Here is a 19,097-nt window from a genome sequence, read left to right as displayed (position 1 = left end):
TAGTGGAGGTTGCTAGTCACAATCGTGTTAAGTAGATTCCTGGTAGGAGTATCATGCTCATCATAGTTACGAATGCTTTGTCAATGCTTATGATTTTCACAAAGCTTAATGATCTTTGATTGTATCTTTATTATGATGTTCATGTAGTGAACTTTTGAAGAATAATTTGAGTTGTCGATGCATTATCCATCCAATTCAATGACTTAAGGAAAATCTGAGGGTTAATTAATGCTGTTCATGGTTAATCTGGGGTGTCGAGGTTCATGGTTTATTGGAAAAGCAACTGGAAATCGATTTGTATGCAAGTGTGTCATGTGTGGAGAATAACCCTCTAGCTAGCTTATCATATATTCACCAATTTCGTGCCAAAATCTGTTTAAGTCTAGTTTACTTGTTTTACTTTAAATTCGTCAAACACCCAATCCCCTTTACTTTATTGTGTCAAATTAGTTAGAATTTGTCCAAACTTGTGTTTTAAGTGTTTTAAAGTGTTTTGAGTCAACTAAAATCAATTTTCGTCCAAATCACCTTCTAGTGTCTAGTTTGAGTCTATTTGATTGTTTTGTGTTGTTTTGAGTCTTTTTAATTTGTTTTGAGTTCTTTGAGTCTAGTTAAGTGTTTTCTAGCTTAGTTTTATGTTTTTGAGTCAGTTTTAAGTAGATTAGCAATCCCTCCTAATCCCCGGTCTAAAACGATCCCTACTTACATCTTTACTACAATTGTCAATAAAAGGGTTTAATTTGTGTGTTAGAATATTTCACATCATGTCTTGAATGGCAAGCACGACTCCAGGTGGCTCCTTCTTCTCCTTCCTTGCACAGCTGTGGCACAATGGGGATTTTCTGACTTGGGCTTTTGTGTGTGGATGAATTTGTGGTGAATGGCTGTGTGAATTATGGTAGAGGGTGGTGATCTGAAAATAGGGTCAAAATTATGTGTTTATAGGCTAGGGTTTCGGCACAAAGGTTGTGGAGGAGAAGGATTACACAATCTTAGAGGAATAGGACTAGGAAATTCAGCACAAAGCTTTTAGAAAGGGATTAAATTCGTCAGATTTTTAAGGGAAAAGGAATATGGTTATTTGCATTGTTTCAGGGCTTCTAGAATGAGATATTAGGTATTCTAATGTGATAAGGAGTCCCCCTTGCAACTGGAATTAAGGTAGAATAGGATTCTGATAGGATAAGATAAGATAAGGTTAGTTTGGATAAGATAAGGTTGGATAAGGTTTTGGATAATGTTCCTTCATTTTAGCTGATTCCTTATCTTCTTTGTCTTGAATGTATTTCTTCAACTCTTTAGCACATTCCTAGACATCTTTGGTCTTCAAATTCGTCCATTGTTGGTGCTCCATATGTAAGCTATCCATTCTAGCCCAAAACTGCTCTAAAATGCTCCAAAATGCACTTTCTTGCCAACTTTGTCATTTGGACCTACAAACACACAAAAATAGCTTAAAACACTATAATAAGTAAGAACTAACGACATAAATGCAAGAAAACAAGCTAACTAAGTCGCATAAATATGCTCCTATCAGGTGACACATATCAACATAACTCTAAGTTGGCAAGATCCCATAATCAACTACATAGTCAACGAAATGCTCCCCACCGACAGACTAGAGTCCAGGAAGCTCCAGATGAAGGCAGCACGCTATTACATGTCGAACGACATGCTCATTCGCAAATTCTTCTCAAGACCACATCTCCACTGCCTATCGCCTCCCGATGACTTGAAGATTCTTAGCTCAATCCATGAAGACGTTTGTAGAAACCACTCTAGAGGTAGCTCTCTGGCACAAAAGGCTCTTAACGCTGGCTACTACTGGCTAACATGCATCAAGACGCCAAGAAGTATGTATAAAGGTGCGATAGTTGCCCGCACTTCAAGCATGTGCCAGCACTACCTGCTAACGAACTTCACCCGCAGACGAGCCCTTGGTCATTCATGCAATGGGCGATTGACCTGGTAAGACCAATGCCACCTGCCATTAGGGGCAGAGGTATGATGATCATAGCGACCGATTACTTCACAAAATGGGTCGAAGCCGAACCTATGGCTACAACTACCCAGACAGACATAGAACACTTTATATGGAAGAACATCATCTGCCGCTTCAGCATCCCTCACTCAATCATCACAAACAATGGTCCGCATTTCGTGGGCAAAGACTTGGCGAAGTTTTTCGAAAAATATGGCATCAAGCAGCACATGTCGACACCCCGGTATTCACAGGGCAATGGGCAGGCCAAGGCATCTAACAAGACCATTCTCGACTGCCTCAAGAAGTACCACTCAGACAAGAATGGCAAGTGGCCAAACGAGCTCATCGGTGTTCTATGGGCATATCGCACCACCAAGAGACGAGCAACCGGTAAAACTCCATTCTCCTTGGCGTATGGCTCTGAGGCGATTATCCCTCCCAATATCATGGTGCCAAGTATTGGCACTGTACTGTCGAATTTTGAGCAGAACGAGAATGAGATGGCCAAAAACCTAGACTTGGCAGAGGAAGAGCGCGAGAAAGTTATCACCCGTATTGCAGTTTATCAGCAACAACTCATCTCCAACTACAACAAGAAAGCGAAAATCCGATAATTCCAGCTAGAAGACTTATTCCTCAGAAAAGCCTTCATAACCGTCCACCAGGAAGGCTCCAAAAAGATAACTCCCATCTGGGAAGGTCCATACAAAATCAGCCGAGTAAATGGAAATGGTAGCTATACCCTCACCACTATGAGAGACAAAGAGATCGAAAAGCAGTGGAATGCCTACAACCTGAGAAAGTACGACATGTGACCTCCCACCATTCCTTGGACATTGTTTAAGACAAATAAAGTTCGAAGACTCAAGCAGCTTGACGAACAAGACCTCACATGTTGACGACTATTAGTTGTTATGCTATTACTGCCTACAAGCAAAGTTAATACATTTCTTTATTTTCAATAAAGATTGAAGGAATTATTCACAAGCTTAGGCCGAATGCATAAACAAACTGACCACCCATGTGACAACAGAAGACGCTAATGCCCTTGCAGACATGGCATATGCTCTTCCATCAGGAGAAGGTAAACTGATTCAGGATATCCAGACGTGGATGGGTTTTCTGATTGCTCAGTTCCCCCTAAATGCATCAACTACTTACACCAGACTGATCCCAGAATTGGCCATAATAGTCTTTTTCTTAAAAAGACTTAGCCGACTGAAGGATTCAATTTCGCAGGAGCCCGGGTCTCTAACCAGAAGAGACGCTAAGTACAGGATTCCTACCCATGAAAGAATTCGCATGACTAGATGGTTCGTCCTCAACGCGTAAGTCTGCATGAACGTAACCCAACTCTAAAATGTTGCAATACTAGTTAAATGACTTGTGGAGTCAAGTTACAATTGCTGCCCTAGAGATTCGTATCGAGAGACCAGCATCTCCAAAGGCTATGGCCTCTGAGGCACGATTTCACCTACATCTTAAGCCTAAAACGCCTCCGAGAGCCAAGGACGACGCCTAAATGGTCACGCGGGTCGTCTGCTTCTGTAAGTAAGGCGCTCAGTCGACGACCCAACAGCTGACAACCTAAGGTAATCTGTCAGCCGAGAATTACATCTGCTACGACTATGCGGACCCGTCTGTTTATTTAAAAGCAATGCTTCTAGCTGACGGTCTACGGTTTAAGTTTTGCAAGAGTTAAAGCCTAAATATACAACTATAGCAGCTACACGGATTCATTTGCTTTCTACAAGAAGCATGTGTCTGGCCACCGGCTATATAAGTTAAAAATTTGGCAACATGCCTTGGGAAGGCCAAGGCTCTTGCAACCGCTAAAGCCGAAATGTACGACTATAGCAACTACGTGGACTCCTCTGATTTCTACGAGAAGCACGTGTCTGGCCGCCAGCTCCATAAGTTAAAAATTTCAACATGCCCTGCGAGGGCTAAGGTTCGTGCAGCTGTTAAAGCTGAAATGTACGACTATAGCAGCTACGTGGACTCATCTGATTTCTACGAGAAGCACGTGTCTAGACGTCGGCTCCATAAGTTAAAATTTTCAACATGCCCTGCAAGGGCTAAGGTTTGTACAGTCGCCAAAGCCGAAATGTATGACTATAGCAGCTACGCGGAATCCTCTGCTTTCTATGAGAAGCACGTGTTCGGCCACCGACTCTATAAGTTAAAAAGTTTGCAACATGCCATGGGGGGCCAAAGCTCGTGCAGCCGTTAAAGCCAAAATATACGGTTATAGCAGCTATGCGGACTTTTTTGCTCTCTACGAGAAGCACGCCTTCAGCAGCCAAATCTTCCATCAGCTCATCCTTAGTCGCCCTTGCCTGGATTGCCTGACCCTCAACTGCTCCACCAAAGATAGTCTCAAATGAGAAGTTAATTAGATCAACTGGAGAAATGGAGAAAGTCTCAAAGTCCTTCTCGAAAAACTCATAATCTGACGGCCTACCTTGAAAATGGTTTACATAGCCAAGCTTGTAGAAATTGGCCTAACAAGAAGCAAGCGCCACTTCGTGACCGGCTTTCTCATTCTTCAACTAAACATTCTCCTCAATAAGACCAGTGTGAGCACCATGCAGCTTACTTAGTTCCTTTTCCAGGTTCTCGCTAGCAGACAATGCACATTGCAGATCCACTTCATTTTACTCAAGCTTACTAGCAACATCCTTAAGACGAGACACTTTAGCATGCATGAAGACAAGCTCTTCTTACTTGGCAAAACAAGCAGATCGTAGCTCTGAATTGACACACTCAAGGTCTTTGACCACCAGTGCAACACGACTGACTTCCTTCATTGCAACTTCCAACATCGCATGAGTCACACTAAGCTTAGCCTTTAAATGGGTGATCTCCTGATAAGTTGTCTCCAATTGCATAGAAATGAAGGCAGAGACAAAGACATCAGACCCCTTCAAAATGGCGAGTTTAGATTCAAACTTCTCGATCTTTTCAGCAGCCGAGCGAAGCTGAGCCGTCAACACCACTTCGGCCTCCTTAGTACACTTGATAGCATCTTGATCATTGCGTATAGACTCAGCTCCCTAGATCAAAGTCTATTCATTGTAGTAATAAGGAAGAACCTCCTCCAGTAGGTAGGACACTGCACAAAAAAAGTCTGAACAAATGACAACTTTCCTAACACTATCAACAAATTTGGCGCATACATTAACGTCCTCAAACAGGTCAGCTTTCAGCAGCGCACAAATCTTGGGAAACACCCCAACTTCAGACTTAGTGGATCTCACACAACTGTCCGTGCTAGCAAACTTCCCTTTCTTAGCAGACGAATCAATAGCAACGGAAGGAAAAACAGGCTCAGGCGCCACCTTAGCAGTAAAATCCACCTTCCCGCTCTTCATAGCGGTGAGCCTCTTAACAGCCGAGCCAGACTTAGCTCCCGACGCGTGCTTCGGCACAAACCCAGACACCAAAGGCACCATTGAACCTCTCCGCTGGGCCTCTTAGTAATGGTCGTGGCTACCTTTGGAACAATATGTTTCATAGACTTAGAATCGATGGTTTTTTTCACCTCATTAGGAGAAGTCAGATCGATGAGAAACTTCTCAGCAGTAGACGAACCTGCGTGAACAGTAGAAGAAATCTTTGGCTTCTTCTCGACCGAAGGCTCAAAAGAAGGTTAGGAAGATCTCTTCTTGCCACCCTCATTGGCAGTTGGCCCTACAACAACGATCGGACAACCAAGCGCCTCATCTTTTATCCGCTTTATCTCTTTCTTCAGAGGCAGCTCGCCTTTATTTGATGTGATAAAAGTTAAGCACTCAAATTAAACCCTTTTGTTGTCAAATTGTAGTATAAAAGGAAGTAGGGATCGTTCTAAACCAGGGATTATGAGGGCTTGCTAAAACCTCGAAACTAACTTAAAAACATAAAAACAAAGTTAAAAACGTTAGAATAGACTCAAAGGACTCAAAACAGGTTCACAAGACTCAAAATAACTTAAAAACACTCAAAACTGCCTAAAAACACCAACTAGGCAGTTTCTGACTCTAAACACAACTTTAGACGAATTTAAGGTTTTGGCTGGACTCAAAACACTCAAAAACACAAACAAAACAGATTCTAACTAATATGACTCAACAAAGTAAAGGGGGATTTGGTTTTGACAAATTTAAAGTAAAAACAAATAACTAAAAACTTAGAACAGATTGTAAACGAATTTGGGAAATAATATGGTGGATGGATTAGTTAGAGATTCGTTCTTCACACATGACACACTTGTACATGAATCGATTTCCAATTACTTTTCAATAAATTATGATGCTCAACACCCTAGATTAACCGTGATGAACTAATTAACCCTCAGATTTTCCTTTACTCATTGAATTGGATGAACGCATGCGACAACCCAAATCATTCTCCAAAAGTCCCCTACATGAATGCATAATAGAGATACAATCAAAGATCATTACATTCTATGAAAATCATAAGTGTTGACGAGACAATTGTAACTATGAATGCATGATACTTTTGCCAAGAACTCAATTAATACGATTGTGACTATCAACCTTCACTACTCATGAATATAAACTTGTAACGATTAAGTGAAACTCATTTATATTCTAGCATCAAATTCATGCATGAAAACTAAGTATGCATCCTTATTCAACATACAACAATCAGTTTTGAAGAAAACAGTTAATTGAATTGCAATCACAACTCATCAAATCACAATTGGCAGAAATCAATTCATATCTCAAGCATGTTTATGGCTTCAAACTTCCCCCTAACTAAATAGGAATTTAGCCACTCATAGTCACAGCAAAATTAGAAATTAACAAAGTAGACATTGAAAACGAGAACAAAGTACACCTAAAACGCTCCAAAGTCCAAAGCTTGAAATGCCGAAGGCCCTTCTTCTTTCCCACCTTGTTGCGGCACAAGTGTCTATGGGTGTTTATGGGTGAATGGAAGGGTCAGGAATGTATTTAGGTTGAATGGGGGTTGCGACAAGGATGTATGGTGGTGGAGAATGGTGTAGATTGATGAATTGTTGCGGCTAAGAGTTGTTTCTGAATGGTAGAGGGTTATGTACGAAATTGTGGCTGAAACACTCATATTTATAGGCTAGGGTTTTCACAAATTCTGATGGGAAAAGGCTAGGGTTTTGTAGAAAAAGGCTTGGCCCAATCCAAGGTGGAAAAGAACTAGGGTTTGTGGCAGATTTTTAGGCTTCTAGAAAGAGAATAGGCTTCACTTTTTTAGTCTTCTAGAAAAAACATGTTTTGTGGCAGAAATTGGGACTTATAGAAGGGTTTAGGGTGCCACCTTTCTAGGGCTTCTAGAAAGGTGGGTGCGGCATGTGTTTAAGGGAAGATATAGGCCTTCTAGAAGGGTTTTAGGTGCTCTTGCAACTGATTATTCATCTTCCAAGTCTTGAATTGATTTCTCCATCTCTTTAGCATGTTTCTAGCTTCACTTGATCTTCAAAAACGTCCATTCCTTGTGTTCTACATGTATGCAATCCACTCCAGCCCATAATTGCTCTAAAATGCTTCAAAATGCACTTTCTTGCCAACTTTACCAATTAGACCTACAAACAAATGAAAATAGCTTAAATCACTATAATAAACACAAACTAACTATGAAAATGCAAGAAAACAAGCTAACTAAGTTGCATAAATATGCTCCTATCAAATTCCCCCACACTTAGCTTTAGCTAGTCCTCGAGCAAAACAAACAAAACAAAACAAACAAAACAAAAACCTAACCCTTCCAACGTTCGTCTCAGAGATTTCCAATGCATATGACATGCTAAAAATCATTACTTACACATATTTTAGTCATCCTTACCCTCGAGCACATACTTAATCATAGTCACCATTCACTAGCTCGCATTTAATCCATTAAAACAACATTTTGAATTTAGTAACATGCCTTAGAGAATTCCCTCAATTCCTTACTAGATATGCACTCAATTTTCACTCAGATTTTCTGACTACACACCCTACACTAGGTATATGTGAGAAGATTGATGTAAACATGAAAACTAGTACTCACATATGTTATAGCAAAGAAAGCACTTTTCTGGAATTATTAATGCATGTATATATATGATCTCATGAACGGAATGCTACTACTTAGAAGCAAGAACCAGGGATATCATATGCTCATACCAATTCCAAACTCCACATATTGAAACACATAACACTCAAGATGGAAGTCAAGGGTTGTGACGGGGTTAAGGGTAATGGCTAACAAAGAAAGGATAGGGATAACAAACGTTCTTAAAGAAATAGTAAGCAAAGCAATGAAATCACACTTCGAAGTCTCTCTTGAATGCAGCAATCTATTTTGAACAAAAAATGGAAGATTTACACATTTTAGGGCCAGATTCAATGTTTTGGATCCTTTCTTCAATAATCAACAATTTTGAACTCATTCTTACTCATTTTCAAGCTCTTTTTCTTTCTTTTCTTTCTTTTCACACGTTTTCTCATCTTTTTCTTTTCTTTTCAAACACAAAACGTACAATTGAGCTTAAAACAACCAATCATTCCCCCACACTTGTTTTTCTGCATAATGTAGATCAAAAGGAATTCATTTTAAGTCATGCTTCACTATCCTTTAAGAACAAGGGTTTGGACAGTCTTATACTAAGCTAGGTAATGATAATGTGGGTTAACAAATAACATAGACTAAACAAGGCTCAAAAGGGGTTTAATCATACAAAACATAATGAAATAGGAGGTACAGCTATTTGGCTTTGGTGGTAACTAAACAACTTCATCTTGAATATGTGTTATGCACTCAATATCATGCTTTGAATGGAACGGGCATGAGTTCTAGTATTTGGATCTATAATGACGAAACGCATTCTAAGTAGCAACCAAGCAAAGAATGATGAGATTATGCAACTGATAGGAGCATATTTATGCGACTGAGTTAGCTTGTTCTCATGCATTTATGTTGTTATTTCTTAGTTGAATTAGTATTTCAAGCCATTTTTGTGTGGTTGTAGGTACAAAGGGTTAAAGAGGCAAAGAACTGCATTTTGGTGCCTTTTGGAGCAGTTTTGGGCATGGAATGAATTTCACATGAATGGAGCAAAGTGGTTGGACGAAATTAAAGATCTAAAGAAGCTAGGAATGTGCCAAGGAGAGGAAGAAAATAAATTGAAGACCAAGGAAGACAAGGAAACCATTAAGAATGAGGAAAGACTAGTCAAACTTGCCTTATCTTGTCGTTACCTTTCCTAATCCTAAATTACCAAAGATTCAGTCACACGAAGGGTTCCTAAATACTTTGGGACATTTCATTACATGTTCTACAAGTCTTAAACCTACCCTAAAAGTCCAAGCCATACCATCCTTCACCATTTCTCTTCCTTGCCATGCAAGGGAGCCATCCCTTTCCTATTTTCTGCTATAAATCACTCAAATTTCCACCCATGCCGTGCACATTCATCCATGTTCCCTCCTTGCACTCATTTGTTGCACCATTCCACTTTCTTTCCTTTGTCTACCATGTGCATAATATCCTTTCATTTCCTTGCACTCATTGATTCACCACTTACTCACCTTTCCACCCATGCCATGCATAATCACCCTTGTCCCTTTCATGCACCAGATTTCTTGCACTCATTTCATGCACCATTACACTCACTATCCTTCCTTGCCGTGCACCACCCTTGTTCCCTTCATTATTTCTGATTTCATGCACCATTACGTTGAATCATTGCACTCAGTTACTGCACATTCCTTGTCCCCTTCACCCATCAGATTTCATGCACTTTTACCTCCACTACATGCACTCATTGATGCACCATCCACCACCTTTGGAATCCTATGTCGTGCATCATGACTTTTGCTGCACCTTTGACTCATTTCTACACCATTCCACCTCCCTTTCCTTTCTCTACCATGTGCACAATCATTCATGTTCCCTACTTGCATTCATAACTGCAACACCACTCCATTTTACCCCCCATGCTTTGCATCATCACTTCATTTTCACCTTTGAATCATTTCAACACCACTTCATGCACTCATTGCTGCAACACCACTCCATTTTACCCCTATGCTTTGCATCATTACTTCACTTTCACCCTTGAATCATTGCATACACCACCATTTTCCCCTCCATTGCCATGCACTTCCTCTATAAAAGGAAGTGTGTGTGGCAGCCATAGAGTTCAGTTTTTGCTAGAGCATTCACCACCATTTCAACACAACCTTCATCCAAACACATCCATTCATCTTCACATCCATTCCTCCATAAAAACAAACCTTCGAACACTCACCAACACCTTGTGCCGTAGCAAAGGAAGGGAAAGAAAGTTCTTAGACGTGCTTGCTGTTCAACTTGGATCGTTTGAGCGTTTAGGTGTTTTCTTTCTTTTGTTTCCAATGTTTAAATTCATTTTCTTTCGTTTTGTTGTGAACATGAGTGGCTAAACCCCTCTTGGCTAGGGGTGATTTCAAAGCCATGATTATGTGTGCAATTTAAGTTAATAAATTCCAGTTATGAGTTCTTGAATCGTGAATGCAATTAGCTTAACTATATGATTGATAACTTATTTGTATTTGTTGATTAAAGGTCAACACTTAATTGGTATGCATAAATCCGTTGCTAGAATATAAGAAAGTTTCACATAATCATTACAAACTTATATTTACAAGTAGTGGATGTCGCTTATAAATGATCGCGTTAAGTTTAATTCCTAGCATGAGTGACATGATGTCATAGTTGCAAGTGTTTGGTCAATGCTTATGATTTTCATTAAACGTAATGATCTTTGATTGTATCTCTATTATGATGTCATGTAGAGAACTTTTGAAGAATGTTTTGGGTTGTCGAATGATGTCATCCAATCCAATAATACAAGGAAAATCTGAGGGTTAACTAGTGATGTCACGGTTAATTTGGGGCATTGTCGTTTATAATTCAATGAAGGAGTAACTGGAAATTGATTCGTTTGCATACATATCATGTGTGGAGAAAGAGCCTCTAGCTAGCTATCCCATCCATCATCTTATTTCTCAAATTCGTTTTACAATCTGCCTAGTTTTCATACTTGTTTGTTTGTTTCAACTTCGTCCAAAACTCAATCCCCCTTTACTTTAGTGTGTCTAATTGGTTAGAATCTGTTTTAGTTTGTGTTTTTAAGTGTTTTGATTCAAGTAAAGGTCAATTTTCGTCCAAAGTTATTCTTAGTGTCTAGTTTAAGTTTAATTGGTTATTTAAGTTGTTTTGAGTATTGTAAGTTTGCTTTGAGTCTTGTGAGTCTTGTTAAGTGTTTTTAAGTTTAGTTTTATGTTTTTAAGTCAATTTAGAGGTTATTAGCAAGCCCTCCTAATCCCTGGTCCAAAACGATCCCTACTTATACATATACTAAAATTGTCAAAAGAGGGTTTAATTTGTGTGTTAAGTTAATTTTCACATCAGCAACGACTTTAGAAAACAAGAAATCACAGATTAATAACTCTCTAAATAACGTTTAGGCTTAAGTCTCACAGGGTTGTAGTGTTAGTTTGAATTCCTTCCTTCAAGCATGTTACAAAAACTGATTTTTTTTTCTTTTATGATTTCATGTGAATTCATAAATTATTACCACAACCAAGCATAAACCAAAGAGTAAATCAAACTTCCATCGATGTTTATAACTCTCTTTAATAGTCATGCAATTAAAAACCAAATCATCATCATTGTGTTGGAAGGTACCCTAGACATAAACAAACACACAAAAACAACTCAAAAACAACTCTTTTTGGGTTTTCAAAACAATTTTTTCGAATTTTGTTTTTCAAATTTTCGGATTTTTACTTCAAAACACATTAAAACACACCAAAACACACTAAAAACACTTAAAAACAGTGAGAAACAGCTTTAGAAGCAATGGGTGATAAAATCCCACGAATTTGCATCAAAAACACTTATTTATCCCCCACACTTAAATCAAACATTGTCCTCAATGTTTCAAGCATAAACTCATAGAAAACAAGCAAACAACAATGAACTAAACATGGTAAGATAAGGGTAGCAAGGGGAAAGGTTGAAAGAAAGCAAATCTGGATGTAGAGCCAATTCTAGGTGGCATGGGTTGCCTCCCACGAAGCGCTTGCTTTAACGTCTTGCAACCAGACGAATACCTCCTCTTAAACTTGACCAGACCCCACGGCATGGGGTGGTGTTTCCTCCATCACATTCTCCTCGAATTGCCCCTGATTTGGCTCTATGAATGGAAGAGGATAGTGATCCTTCCTAATTGTGGCATTTAGCTTTCTAAAGTCATTGTAAATGCTCCCATCATTGTGGATTCGATTGGGGACCAGCACCAAAGAAGGTAACAACCTATTAGTTCAAATAGGAATTGGAATTGGACTAAATGACTCACCAATGTGTTGCAATGAAGTGGCAGCACTGTCAACAGATTCTCCAATGGTGCTCTTGGCCATATTGTGCATTTTTAGGTTAGTGGCGTGTTCTTGTGCTCCACTCCAATTCCTTCTTCTTTGGTGGTTCAAATTTTTTCCTTCTTAATTGGTGCTGAATCTGAATTTTCCTGCCCTACATCTTTAATTACATCAATGGCAAAACAAGAACAAACATCAGTAGGATTCTCAATAGATTCATGAATTTTAAAGTTAATCATATTGCCACCAAACGCCATCGTTAACGCTCCCTTGGCTACATCAATCTTGGTTTGAGCTGTTTTCATGAAAGGTCGTCCAAGTAAGATTGATGATGGTGGAGAGTGGGCTGAATCCTCCATGTCAAGGACATAGAAATCTGCAGGAAAAATCAAGTGGTCTACCTATACCAAAACATCCTCCAAAACTCCTTTCGGGTATGCATTAGATTGATTGGCTAGTTGAATAATAACACCATCATTTTTTAGCTCTCCTAGATTCATAGATGCATAAACAGAATATGGCATAACATTAATTGATGCACCTAAATCTAACATAACATGTTCAAACCTCGTATTTCCAATAACACAAGTGATGTGAAAATTAACTAGCACTCAAATTAACCCTCTTTTTATCAATTGTAGTAAGTATGTAAGTAGGGATCGTTCTAGGCCGGGGATTAGGAGGGATTGCAAAATCACTTGAAAACTGACTCAAATACGTAAAAACAAGTTTAAAACACTAAACTAGACTCAAAGAATGCAAAACTAAACTTTAAAATACCAAAACAAACCAAAAGACTCAAAACAGCACCAAAACACTCAAAACTGCCTTAAAAACACAATCTGGGCAGTATTGAACACTAGACACAAACTTGGACGAAATTAGGTTTTAACTTGACTCAAAACACTTAAAAACACAAACTAACTTGACTTCTAACTAATATGACTCAACAAAGAAAAGGGGGATTGATTTTGGACGAAATTGAAAACAAAACAAAACTTTGTAAAACGAACAGATTGTAAAAACGAATTTGATTTAAATGAATGGATGGAAAGCTAGCTAAGGGGTTCATCTCCACACATGTCACACTTGCATATAAAACGATTTCCAATTGCTTTTCAATAAACCATGAATTCTCAACGCCCCAAGTTAATTAGGTCCGCTTAAATTAACCTTCAGATTTTCCTAATGTTATTGAATTGGATGATTGCATACGACAACCCAAAGCATTCCCCACAAGTCCCCTACATGATTGCATAATAGAGATACAAGCAAGAATCATTAAGTTCTATGAAAACCATAAGCATTGACGAAGCACTTGTTACTATGATTGCATGAAACTTATGCCAAGAATTTACTTAACGCGATTGAGATCATCAACCTTTACTACTTGTGAATATAAGTCCATAACGATTAGGTGAAATTTCCTTATATCCTAGCATTCAATTTATGCATGATAATTAAGCGTGCACTCTCAACCAACACACACAAATCAATGTAATTCACATAGATAAGTAAATTGAATTCACAACTTATGAAACGCAATTAGAAGTAATCAAATCATATCGCAAGCATAAACATGTATTTCGAATCCCCCCTAGCCAAGGGGGGTTTAGTTCCTCATACTCGCAAAGCAAAGATACATAAATTTAGAAATTAAAATCCAAAGAAAGAAAACACCTAGAACGCTCCAACTTGGCAGCAAGCTCATCAACGAATTCTCCTTCCTCCTTGCTGCGGCAGAGAACTTTAGAACAGGTTTTTGGGGTTATTTGTGGTGTAGAATGGATGGGGAATGGTATGGAAAGGTTTAGGGTTGATGGGGGTACGGCTAGGGATGGTTTTGGGCAGAATTTTGGGACTTTGGTGATGGAAAGGTGCGGCAGATATCAAGGGCAGATTTCTGGCGTGAATGATTGTGTATGGGAGATGATCTCTGATCTAGGGGTTATAATGAGTATATATAGGCATCCAAAACCCTAGGGTAATCAGATTAGGGTTTCTAGAAGCCCATATCCACCAGAAATTAGGTTAAAACAATCAGATTTTTAGTGGGAATAAGGCCTAAGGTGCGGCTAGGGTTAGGGTTTAGAGATGGGCCTTCTAGAATGCCTTGCAAGGCAAGGAAATCAGATATTCTAGAGGCCTAGGTGCTGCTAGGGTTAGGGTCCACAAGGAATTAGGGTTTAGGTCATCTAAAAGCCCAAAGCCAAGAATAGAAACTCTCGAAAATGGAAACCTCCAAGAATAGAAACTTCCAACATTAGAAACTTTGGTTTCCAAATCTGAATTCTTTGTTCTTCACTTTCATTTCTTCATTTCTTAAGCTCCTTTGACCTTCAAACTCGTCCATTCCTTGTGCTCCATTAGCATACACTCCATTCCAGCTCAATTTTGCTCTAAAATGCTCCATTTTGCACTTCTTTGCATACTTCGTCTCTAAACCTGAAATTGCACGCAAATGACTTTAAACACTAAAATAACTAAAGAAAAACAACATAAATGCTTAAGAACAAGCCAACTAAGTCGCATAAATATGCTCCTATCAACAAGGGATAGTGAAACTACCAGGATCTTTGCATTTAGGTGGTAGCTTTCTTTGCAACATGGCAGAAACATTCTCACTCACATGTACCACTTCTTTCTCCTGAATCCGTTTCCTTATTGTACAAAGCTTTTTCAAAAACTTAGCATACTTCAGGATTTGTTTGATTGCATCAAAAAGGGGAATATTGACTTGTACTTTTCTGAATGTTTCAAGGATGTCTTTTTCACTTTCTTCCTTTTGTGTTTGCATGAATTTGCGAGGGAAAGGTACATTTGGTGGAATGGGGTTAGAATTAATAGAATTTGAACCTTTCTTACCTGTGGTAGACAGATTAGATGGATTAGGAATTGTAGGAGTGCACGGCAAAGGTTTTGCATTCCTTGCCGTGGCCTTGTCATGGTTCTCCTCCTCGAAGTGCAACTTCTCGTCCTCCATTTGGGCAGATTTTGATGGTTGCGGGTCCGTTCCAACTTCTTTTCCACTTCTCAACGTAATGGCCTTGACGGATTCAAATCCTCTCATTGGATTCAAGATGGTTGTGCTAGGCAATTTGCCTTGCTCTTTGAATTGCCCCATGAACTCCGCCATTTGGCTAATTTGTTTCTTCAAGTCTTCCACCTCCTTGGCTTGATTTTGCATGCCCTGCGCCACATTGGTTAATAATTGAACAAGTTAATCATTATCCATGGACGAACCTGTTCTAGATTGGGCTGCGGGTGGTTGATTTGGTTGATAGGGCCATGGAAACCCAAAGGGGTTTTGCCAAAATCCCCCTTGTTGTACAGGTTGTTGAGGCTATCTCCACTTCATATTAGGGTGATCTCTCCATCCGGGGTTGTATGTGTTTGAGTATGGATCGTATTTGGTTTGATTTTGGCCTTGGAATCCAATAGCATTGGCAGATTCCCATCCTCCATTCTCGATCAACTGAGGGCACTTCTCAGACAAATGCTCTTGGATGGAGCACACGGTGTAAACTTGATTTTCTTGTGCTTTTGACCCAATTACAACCTGAGACACAAGAGAGGTAAGATTAGCTAATTGTGATTGAATTTCAGAAATTGCACTTACCTCATTCACACTATGTTGCCTTGGGCCTTCTCTTTGTTCAACACCCTCATATTGTTGTGCATTATGGGCTCGGTTTGTAATTAGAGTCTTGGCAGCCACCGGAGTCTTGTCCACCAACGCGTCACCCGCTGAGGCATCTAGCATTTGGCATTCAATGGGGAGGAGTCCTTCGTAGAAGTATTAAATGAGCAATTCCTCCTTCATTTGATGTTGTGGACATGAAGCTACAAAAGTTTTAAAACATTCATAATAAGTTGGAAACGATTCACCTTAATTCTGTTGGATGCCACTAATCTGTTTCCTCAAAAGAATGACTCTTGAGGTTGGAAAGAACTTCTCTAAGAATGCTCGTTTCATGCTTTCCCAAGATGTAACCGTCCCAGGTGCTAGTTTATACAACCAATCTTTAGCTTTGTCCTTTAGAGAAAATGGAAAAGCCTTCATCTTCAAGATGTTGCCATCGACATTCACCAAGGTCATGCTTGAACAAACTACTTCAAACTACTTCAAACTCCTTCAAGTGTTTGTTTGGATCCTCCATGGATAGCCCATGGTACTTCGGAATGTGATGTAACAAGCTTGACTTCAATTCGAACTCGTCTGTCTTCCCTTAGGCTGCCGTGGGGTATTGGATGCATAAAGGCATTTCATTGTCCACACCCGAGGCTAAAAGCTCTTTAATGGTTCGATTGTCCGCTGCCATGTCTTGCACTTCCTCCACAACCTGTGCCGTGGGGTCTTCTTCCTCCTCTACTACTTGTTCTTCAAACTCAGGTTCAAGGCTAGGTGAATTAGATGCTTACTAATTCCTCTTCCTTTTCAAAGTCCTCTCAAAATCGTCATCAAAGTCAAAGATGTGCTCACGAATAGGTTAGGAACTTCGAGTCATACACTAGTACCTAAAAACAAGAAAACAAAACAAGTCAGCAACTAAAATAAAAACACACGAAAATAAATAAAAAGAAATGACGGATTAGCAAAGTTGCTAATCCCCAGCAACGGCGCCAAAATTTGATCTGATAAAAGTTAAGCACTCAAATTAAACATTCTTGTTGTCAAATTGTAGTATAAAAGCAAGTAGGGATCGTTCTAAACCGAGGATTAGGAGGGCTTACTAAAACCTCTAAACTGACTCAAAAACATAAAAACAAAGTTAAAAACGTTTGAATAGACTCAAATGACTCAAAACAGGTTCACAAGACTCAAAATAACTTAAAAACACTCAAAACTGCCTGAAAACACCAACTAGGCAGTTTCTGACTCTAAACACAACTTTGGACGAATTTAAGGTTTTGGCTTGACTCAAAGCACTCAAAAACACAAACAAAACAGATTCTAACTAATATGACTCAACAAAGTAAAGGGGGATTTGGTTTTGATGAATTTAAAGTAAAAACAAATAACTAAAAACTTAGAACAGATTGTAAACGAATTTGGGAAATAATATGGTGGATGGATTAGTTAGATATTCGTTCTTCACACATGACACACTTGTACATGAATCGATTTCCAATTGCTTTTCAATAAATTATGATGTTCAACACCCTAGATTAACCGTGATGCACTAATTAACCCTCAGATTTTCCTTTACTCATTGAATTGGATGAATGCATGCGACAACCCAAATCATTCACCAAAAGTCCCCTACATGAATGCATAATAGAGATACAATTAAAGATCATTACGTTCTATGAAAATCATAAGTGTTGACGAGACAATTGTAACTATAAATGCATGATACTTTTGCCAAGAACTCAATTAACGCGATTGTGACTATCAACCTTCACTACTCATGAATATAAATTTGTAACAATTAGGTGAAACTTATTTATATTCTAGCATCAAATTCATGCATGAAAACTAAGTATGCATCCTTATTCAACATACAAGAATCAGTTTTGAAGAAAACAGTTAATTGAATTGCAATCACAACTTATCAAATCACAATTGGCAGAAATCAATTCATATCTCAAGCATGTTCATGGCTTCAAACTTCCCCCTAACTAAATAGGAATTTAGCCACTCATAGTCATAGCAAAATCAGAAATTAACAAAGTAGACATTGAAAACGAGAACAAAGTACACCTAAAACGCTCTAAAGTCCAAAGCTTGAAACGCCAAATGCCCTTCTTCTTCCCCACCTTGCTGCGGCACAAGTGTCTATGGATGTTTATGGGTGAATGGAAGGGTCAGGAATGTATTTAGGTTGAATGGGGGTTGTGGCAAGGATGTATGGTGGAGGAGATTGGTGTAGAATGGTGTAGAATGATGAATTGTTGCGACTGAGAGGTGTTTCTGAATGGTAGAGGGTTGTGTAGGAAATTGTGGCTGAAACACTCATATTTATAGGCTAAGGTTTTCACAAATTCTGATGGGAAAAGGCTAGGGTTTTGTAGAAAAAGGCTTGGCCCAATCCAAGGTGGAAAAGAACTAAGGTTTGTGGCAGATTTTTAGGCTTCTAGAAAGAGAATAGGGGCCACTCTTTTAGGCTTCTAGAAAGAACATGTTTTGTGGCAGAAATTGGGACTTCTAGAAGGGTTTGGGGTGCCACCTTTCTAGGGCTTCTAGAAAGGTGGGTGCGGTATGTGTTTAAGGGAAGATATAGGCCTTTTAGAAGGGTTTTAGGTGCTCTTGCAGCTAATTCATCTTCCACGTCTTGAATTGACTTCTCCATCTCTTTAGCACGTTCCTAGCTTCACTTGATCTTCAAAAACGTCCATTCCTTGTGCTCCACATGCATGCAATCCATTCCAGCCCATAATTGCTCTAAAATGCTTCAAAATGCACTTTATTGCCAACTTTGCCAATTAGACCTACAAACAAACGAAAATAGCTTAAATCACTATAATAAAGACAAACTAACTATGAAAATGCAAGAAAACAAGCTAACTAAGTCGCATAAATATGCTCATATCATTTTCCCAACAAAAGGACTGAGAAGTGAGTGCCACTCATGGTACTTAGCAGGAGTGTGCAAGGCAATATGCAATTTCTTCATATCTGCCGAAATTCTTGGAGTTGAGCCAAATTCTGAATCTACACAAAGTAAGAAGGATGATCAGTAAATTGAAGTCATGAAGCAACTAAAAAAAATTTCAAGCAGGCT

Source organism: Malus sylvestris, chromosome 10 (genome assembly GCF_916048215.2).
Source record: "Malus sylvestris chromosome 10, drMalSylv7.2, whole genome shotgun sequence".
Lineage (NCBI taxonomy): Eukaryota > Viridiplantae > Streptophyta > Magnoliopsida > Rosales > Rosaceae > Malus > Malus sylvestris.
Note: the sequence above shows the minus strand (reverse complement) of the source record.